This window comes from Mirounga leonina, unplaced genomic scaffold (genome assembly GCF_011800145.1).
Source record: "Mirounga leonina isolate KUSES-001 unplaced genomic scaffold, KU_Mleo_1.0 Mir_91, whole genome shotgun sequence".
Taxonomy (NCBI): Eukaryota; Metazoa; Chordata; class Mammalia; order Carnivora; family Phocidae; genus Mirounga; species Mirounga leonina.
Genome location: NW_023270839.1, coordinates 27,826,396 through 27,833,385, shown reverse-complemented (window position 1 = coordinate 27,833,385; position 6,990 = coordinate 27,826,396).

Sequence of the window (6,990 nt, the reverse complement as noted above, 5' to 3'; positions counted from 1 at the left end):
TCTTTCTTTCTTTCTTTCTTTCTTTCTTTCTTTCTTTCTTTCTTTCTCTCTCTCTCTCTCTCCCTCCCCCTCCCTCCCTCCCTCTCTTTCTTTCTTCCCTTTCTTTCCTTCCTTCCTTCCTTTCCTTCTTTTCTTTCTTTTCTTTCTTTTTGTAGGTTCCACACCCAGCATGTGGCCCAAACTCACAACCCTGAGATCAAGACCTGAGCTGAGATCAAGAGTTGAACATTTAAGTGACTGAGCCACCAGGTGCCCTGGGTCAGGTTCTTTTAATTGCCAGGAGACTACATTTTTCTTAAGTGCACAAGGTTTATGCCTTTCTTTAAGGATTGTCTACTTAAAAGATGCTGGAATCTTTATAGATTCATAATATCTCTTAAAATATATATAAACATTTTTAGAGGGGAAGTAAATATGCCCTAAGTCCTGCCTCAGGCTGTGTCTCCATGGGCTCCTAGATGGTGAGAGAATGAGGGGCCATTGACAGAGACTTGGCTGGGTTTCTGATCGGCATCCGTGGCCTTCTCTGTGCCCTTTCTCTGCTCCCCATCACCCTTCCTTTCCGGGTCCCATATGTCAGGGTTCATGCCTGTTTTACAACACTCACCCTGGGCTATCAGCTGGTGACATTGCCTATCTCCTTTGCTACCCTGTGAACTCTTGGAGAGCAGGTCCTCCTTCATCCCCGTGCTCATCTTGATGTTGGCAAGATGGGACAGAGCTGCAGGAGTAAGGTCCTATTAGAGGCAGCAGGATTGGGGGTGTGGGGCTTGGTCAGCCTTGGGAAGGAGCAGATCTTGTCTGGGAACAAGACAAGGGGGCCTGCAGAGGCTGAGAAATGTATGCATGGAGAAGAGGTAGGAGCACGCCTCCCACATCTCGATCCATCCCACAAAGCTGAAGGTGAGGGGCGCCTGGGTGGCTCAGTCATTAAGCGTCTGCCTTTGGCTCAGGTCATGATCCCAGGATCCTGGGATCACGCCCCGCATCGGGCTCCTTGCTCAGCAGGAAGCCTGCTTCTCCCTCTCCCACTCCCCCTGCTTGTGTTCCCTCTCTCGCTGTGTCTCTCTCTGTCAAATAAATAAATAAAATCTCCAAAAAAAAAAAAAAAATCACAAAGCTGAAGGTGAGAAGAATGGCCAAAATGAAGAGGTGCTGGTGGGACGAGGACTGAGCAGGTGGAAGTTGCTGATAACAGGGGTGAACGTCAGGTTTGCTCAGTGGAGCAGAGCATGGATTCATGAGGGTCCAGCCTGCCAAGGCTGACTCCTGCAGAGAACAGAGAAATGAGCTCAAGAAACAGGTCAACAGAAGTTCCGAGGGCATCTGCTGTAGATGGGCAAAAGGTCGCCGTCGGCAGTGAGTGCCCATGCGAAGGGACAAAGCCTCTGAGCTGCGATGCCCAGATAAGGAGATTAGAGGTCCAGCTTCTGCTCTCGCACCTTCACCTTGGAGCTGCAGCTCTGACTTCTCAGCTTGTCGCTCCGAGTGTTGACTCTCTGGAAGGTATGTATGTGCTAACAGTATATTAGCATACTCAGGTTTTCCTGCATGCTCAGATAAGTGTTCTATGTGCACACACCAAGTTGTTAACTGGGCATTCTGTGAGGAGGGAGCACAGGTGAAGGGCGGCGGTGGTGGTTAAGCTGCACGTTCTAACTGTTCTACAACCCACATGTGTTTCTTTTGAAATAATAGGAAGGTGTTTTGTTTTAAAAATATATTTAGTGTTGGCATCAGGGGGAAAAAATTAGGCATCTGTAAAGTCATATAATCCGTTTTAAAAAATTGATCCAGGTAACACTTTACATGTCAACATAAGCCTCAGAATGCAGCTTATGGAATAAGAAGAGGGTTTTTTTTTTTTTTTTAAGATTTATTCATTTTAGGGTGCCTGGGTGGCTCAGTTGGTTAAGCATCTGCCTTTGGTTCAGGTCATGATCTTGGGGTCCTGGGATCAAGTCCCACATCAGGCTCTCGGCTCACCCTCTCCCTCTGCCTGCCGCTCCCACTGCTTGTGCTCGCTCTCTCTCTCTCTTTCTGTCAAATAAATAAAATCTTTTAAAAAACCTTTTTAAAATATTCATTTTAGAGACAGAGCACAGCTGTGCACATGAGCCACGGGGAGGGGTGCGGCGGGGAGGAGTAGAGAGAGAATCCCAAGCAGACCCACCCCTCCACGTCCCCCCGCGCTGAGCTTGGAGTCCTTCATGGGGTTGGATCCCAGGACACTGAGACCATGTCCCAAGCCAAAATCAAGAGTTGGTTGAGTAACTGACTGAGCCACCCAGGTGCTCCAGGAATAGGAAGAGGTTTTGATATAAACATTATATGGTCATAGGTCTGTGAGATATACCCACATTGTTATGTGCATCAAAAGTTTATTCTTTTTTATTGTACATCACAAGTTATCTAGTCTGTTGATGAACGTTTGGGTTTTTCCAGTTTGGAGCCATTATGAATAAAGCTGCTATGAAATTCTTTTTTTTTTTTTTTTGAGGATATAAGTATTTGTTTCTGATAAGTATATATCCAAGAATAGAGCTGCCAGCTCACAGGTTATATATATGTTTAGCTTTAGTAGGTCCACCAAAGTGGTCATACCAGTTTATACTCCCACAAACAAGGAAAGGGGTCCAGTTCTCCACACCTTGCCCATACTTCAAATTGTCAGTCTTTTAAATTTTAGGTATTCCAGTGGATAAGTTGTGGTATCGCAGCGTGGTTCTCATTTGCATTTCTTTGATGACTAATGATACTGAGCACTATACGTTTATTGAGCATATGAATGTCTGCATTTGTGAAGTGTCTGTTCAAAGTCTTGTATTTAAAAAATAATTTTTAATGAGATGATGCACATAACATAAAACCCAGCATTTTATTTATTTATTTTAGAGAGAGAGATTGAGAGAGAGAGCACACAGTGGGGAAGGTCAGAAGGAGAGGGACAGAGAGTCCCAAGCAGACTCCCCACTGAGCACGGAGGCTGATGTGGGGCTCAATCCCATGACCCTGACATCATGACCTGAGCTAAAATCAAGAGTCAGATGCTTAACTGACTGAGCCACCCAGGTGCCCCAAAACTCAGCATTTTAAAGCATACATTTCAGTGGTGTTTAGTATATAAACAGTGATGTGCATTATCTAATTCTACAGCATTTCCATCACCCCAGACAAGAAACCCCATACACATTAAGCAATCACTCTCCATTCTCCCCTCCTCTTGCTTACTGGCAACCTCTAATCTACCTTCCGTCTGTATGGATTTGCATATAAATGGAGTCACAATTACTGACCTTTTGTGTCTAGCTTATTTCACTTAGCATAATGTGTTCAAGGTTCATCCATGTTGTAGCATGGATCAGAATTTCATTCTTTTTTATTGCCAAATAACATTCTACTATATGGATATACCACATTTTGTTTATCCATTTATCAGTTGATGGATTTGAGTTGTTTCCACTTTGGGCTTAAATGCTGCTACAAACATTCATGTACTAATTTTCATGTGAGCATGTATTTTCAGTTATCATGGGCATGTGTACCTAGGAGTGGATTTTCTGGGTCAGACGGTGACACTCTCTTCAACTTTTTAAGTAACTGCCAAACAGTCTTCCACAGCAGCTGCACCATTTTACATTCCCAGCAGCAAAGCATGTGGGGTTGTTTTGCCCATTTTCAATTGGGTCAGTGAAGCATTACTCTAAAAGTAAAAACTGGAGATACCCTATATATCCAATAATAAGAGGTTGGTTTAATAAATCATGATCCTGCATGATATAGAGTGATACTAAAGCTATTACCAAAAAACAGATCTGTAAGTACTAACAGATTCAAATTAGGTGAAATAAAGCAAATAGCTAACAGCCTTATTTGTGTAACTCACACGCATCTATGGTGTCAGAAAAGTCTGGAAGAATATGCATCAAATCTAAATATGAGGAGAGAATGCAGAGCAAGTAGGAGGGACTTACACTTTTGACTTTCTATCTTTGGTCTGTACTTTTAAAAATAAATATGGAGTGGTGGGTTTTTTGGTAATTTTTAATTTATATATTTAGGTGAAACACTGCAAAGAAATTTTGTGCTTGGCTTGGGGTAGGGGAAGGTCTGAGAAATTCTATGGACTACTCAGAAAACTTCATGTCAAGCCTTGTTAAAATGGGACATTTTTATCTTGTCAAAATGCTCACTGAAGCATTTGTCCTAGCTGTTAAAAGTTCCCTCATCATAAAAAGGATTATTGACAATAAGGATAGTAGAATGTACTACAATTAAATTTGGCCATGATATAAATGCTTAATGAAAAACATCAGTATATAAAAAATATAAAATCTACTCTTGCATATGCCAAAATGTGGACCACAAGTCTCTCTGGGCAGTGGAGTTATAGGTGATTATTTTCTTCCTTATGCCTTTTTGATTTTTCCAGACTCTAAAATGCCCATGTATAATATTTCTAGTTTTAAATACTGTAATAGCTCAGTTTAGTTTGTAGCTTGCCCATGCTTAACCAATCAGATCTAAAATACTAGCCATGTGAAGCAATTTAAGGTTGTTATGTCTCAAAACTTGTGGTCTCCATTAGAAAATGATGTTTTCTAATATGCAATGGCACGTGTAGACAAAAACACTAGTAAGCAAAAAACTAAAGTTCAAAATTATATATTGCATACAATTCTGATTTTTTAAAAAAGTATAAACATGCTTATGAAAACACTAGAAGAAAACATAAAATGTTAACAGCAATCTCTGTTATTATAGGGCATGTAGGTGATTAATTTTCCTTCTTCATGTCCTTCTGTTTCCAGTTATAATAAACATGTACAGCCTTATCATTTGAAAAAGTTTAAAATTCAGTCTGGGAAGGAGAACAGTGCCTCTCTCCAGATTTGGAATATTGGCCTTTGGAATATTCCCTTTTCCTTGCTCTCCCGCAACTCCTGGCCATCCTGGTATCCCTTCTCCACTTGGTCCCCATGGTTCCTTTCACCTTCCATTCCCCCAGCTGCCCCTCTGTCCAGAGCTCATTTCCTCTTCCCCAGAACATGATAACAATCTCTTACCCTAGTTGATTTTCCTGCTGTACATTCTCTCTCTGACCTACTTCTAGAAGCGCAAATGCTGGAATAATCCACTTGAATGACGTTGCTCCCTTGCTGAAAAACCCATGGCTTACCTTCCTAATGCTATTACTTAGAGCCCTCAGCATGACCTTGTACCTGGCAGGCATGGGCAGTGGGGGACAACATTACCGGGTCCTCGCCAAAGGCTAGGCTCCAGTGGGCAGGCCCTTTTGCTTTCTTTAACTCATGTTTTATGAAAAGGCAGAGAAACCTGATTGTGCTAGCTTCACCAGAGGGGTTGTGGAGTCCCACTACATACAGATTCGGGCTCCACTGCTGACCTTGATCTTATTTAATCCTGAGGTATCTCTTCAGCTATGACACCGATATCTGCTTCCTTCCTGGGATGGCTGTGAGCAGTCAGGGCCAAGCACTCCGTGGTGGTCAGTAGCTGGTTCCCTTCTGATCTCTCATCCTTAAGGGACTGTCCTCTACTTCTCTGACACTTAGAGATCTCAAGAACTACTATCAACTGCCCCTTTGTTGTAGGAGTTCAACCCAATTCATTCTCCCCATTCGTTCTCCAGTCCCATGGTGACCTCTGCATGGTAGACATTCCCCCTTTGAGGTGTCCCCACTGCCACCAGCCCTACAAATACGTTCCTCTCAAATTTGGCTCTGTTGAAATGTTCAGACCAGTGCCCCCAAATCTCTTTATACTCAGGGGGTCATTTCTTTGAAACTTGATGTGGCCCACTCGGCTATGATGGCTGCCCCCTGCCCCCCTTAACCTCCTTGTCCTCATCTCCAACAGTGACACCACAATGCCTAGCCTCCCAAACAGAAACCCAGGAGTCTTCACAGACCTCTCTCCCTCCTTGTCCCTGCATGTCACCAAGTCTAGCTCCTTCTTCGTAAGCATGGTCCAAATCCATCCTACACCATTGCTTTATGTGAGGCCTTCATCACATTCTGCCTGAAGTGTGGCCATAGGCTCACTTCTTTTTCCACATCTCCAGCCTCATCCCGCCCCCCGCCTTCCCACTGCTGCTGTCTGTGGAGTACTCACTGTATTCCAGCCTTGAGCCAAGCTTTATGCACTGTCTTTCATAATTCCCCTGATGACCCTGTGACAGTAGATGTTAAGATCCCCATTTGATTGATTAGCAAAGATTCAGAGAAGCTCAAGTAACCTGCTTAAGTAGTGGGGCCAGGATCTGGTCAGCCAGAGCCAGCACCCTTAGGCACCAGATGGTTTTGCTTGTGTACGTTTGCCCTCCCTTCAGTGGCCTGGGCCTGTCTGTTGACTTCTGGATGGACAGACAGGGACCCTGGGTCTGTGGCTGTCAAATGTTTAATAAACAGGATGTGTCCCTTGCAGAGAACCAATACTACGTTTACTCAGCCTTATGGTATTGGTTGAGATCAGGCTCTACCATTTTCTGACTCTCGTCTTTACTCCAAAAGTTTACCCTTAGAGGAGGAATTTTTTTTTTTTTTTAAGTTTTAAATTATAGCATCCATTACAAAGACGCTTTCCACTGCGGAGCCCCACAGGATTAATACTGTGCCGCAAAGATCAATTGTGTCCCTGTCTGTAAGCTGCCAAAACAGCCAGTTAAATGGTAACCCCAGAAAACCTATTGTCTGATGCTTTCTTACTGATTAAATAAACGAGGTGGTGTTGACCCAGCATGTTGTAATAAATCAAAGGTTGTAAATTAACTGCGTATACTTTATCCCACATGTAGAAGTCTGAGCAACCATCGTGATCAAAGGAAGATGAAGTTTTAAAAAGCTATTTCTGTTGGCTTTTCTCGTGCACAAACTTCCCTTTCTCTCTCTCTCTCTTTTTCAGCTTCATTTTGGATGAAAAATGTGTGATCAGACCTTTCTCGTTAATGTATTTGGCTCCTGTGACAAA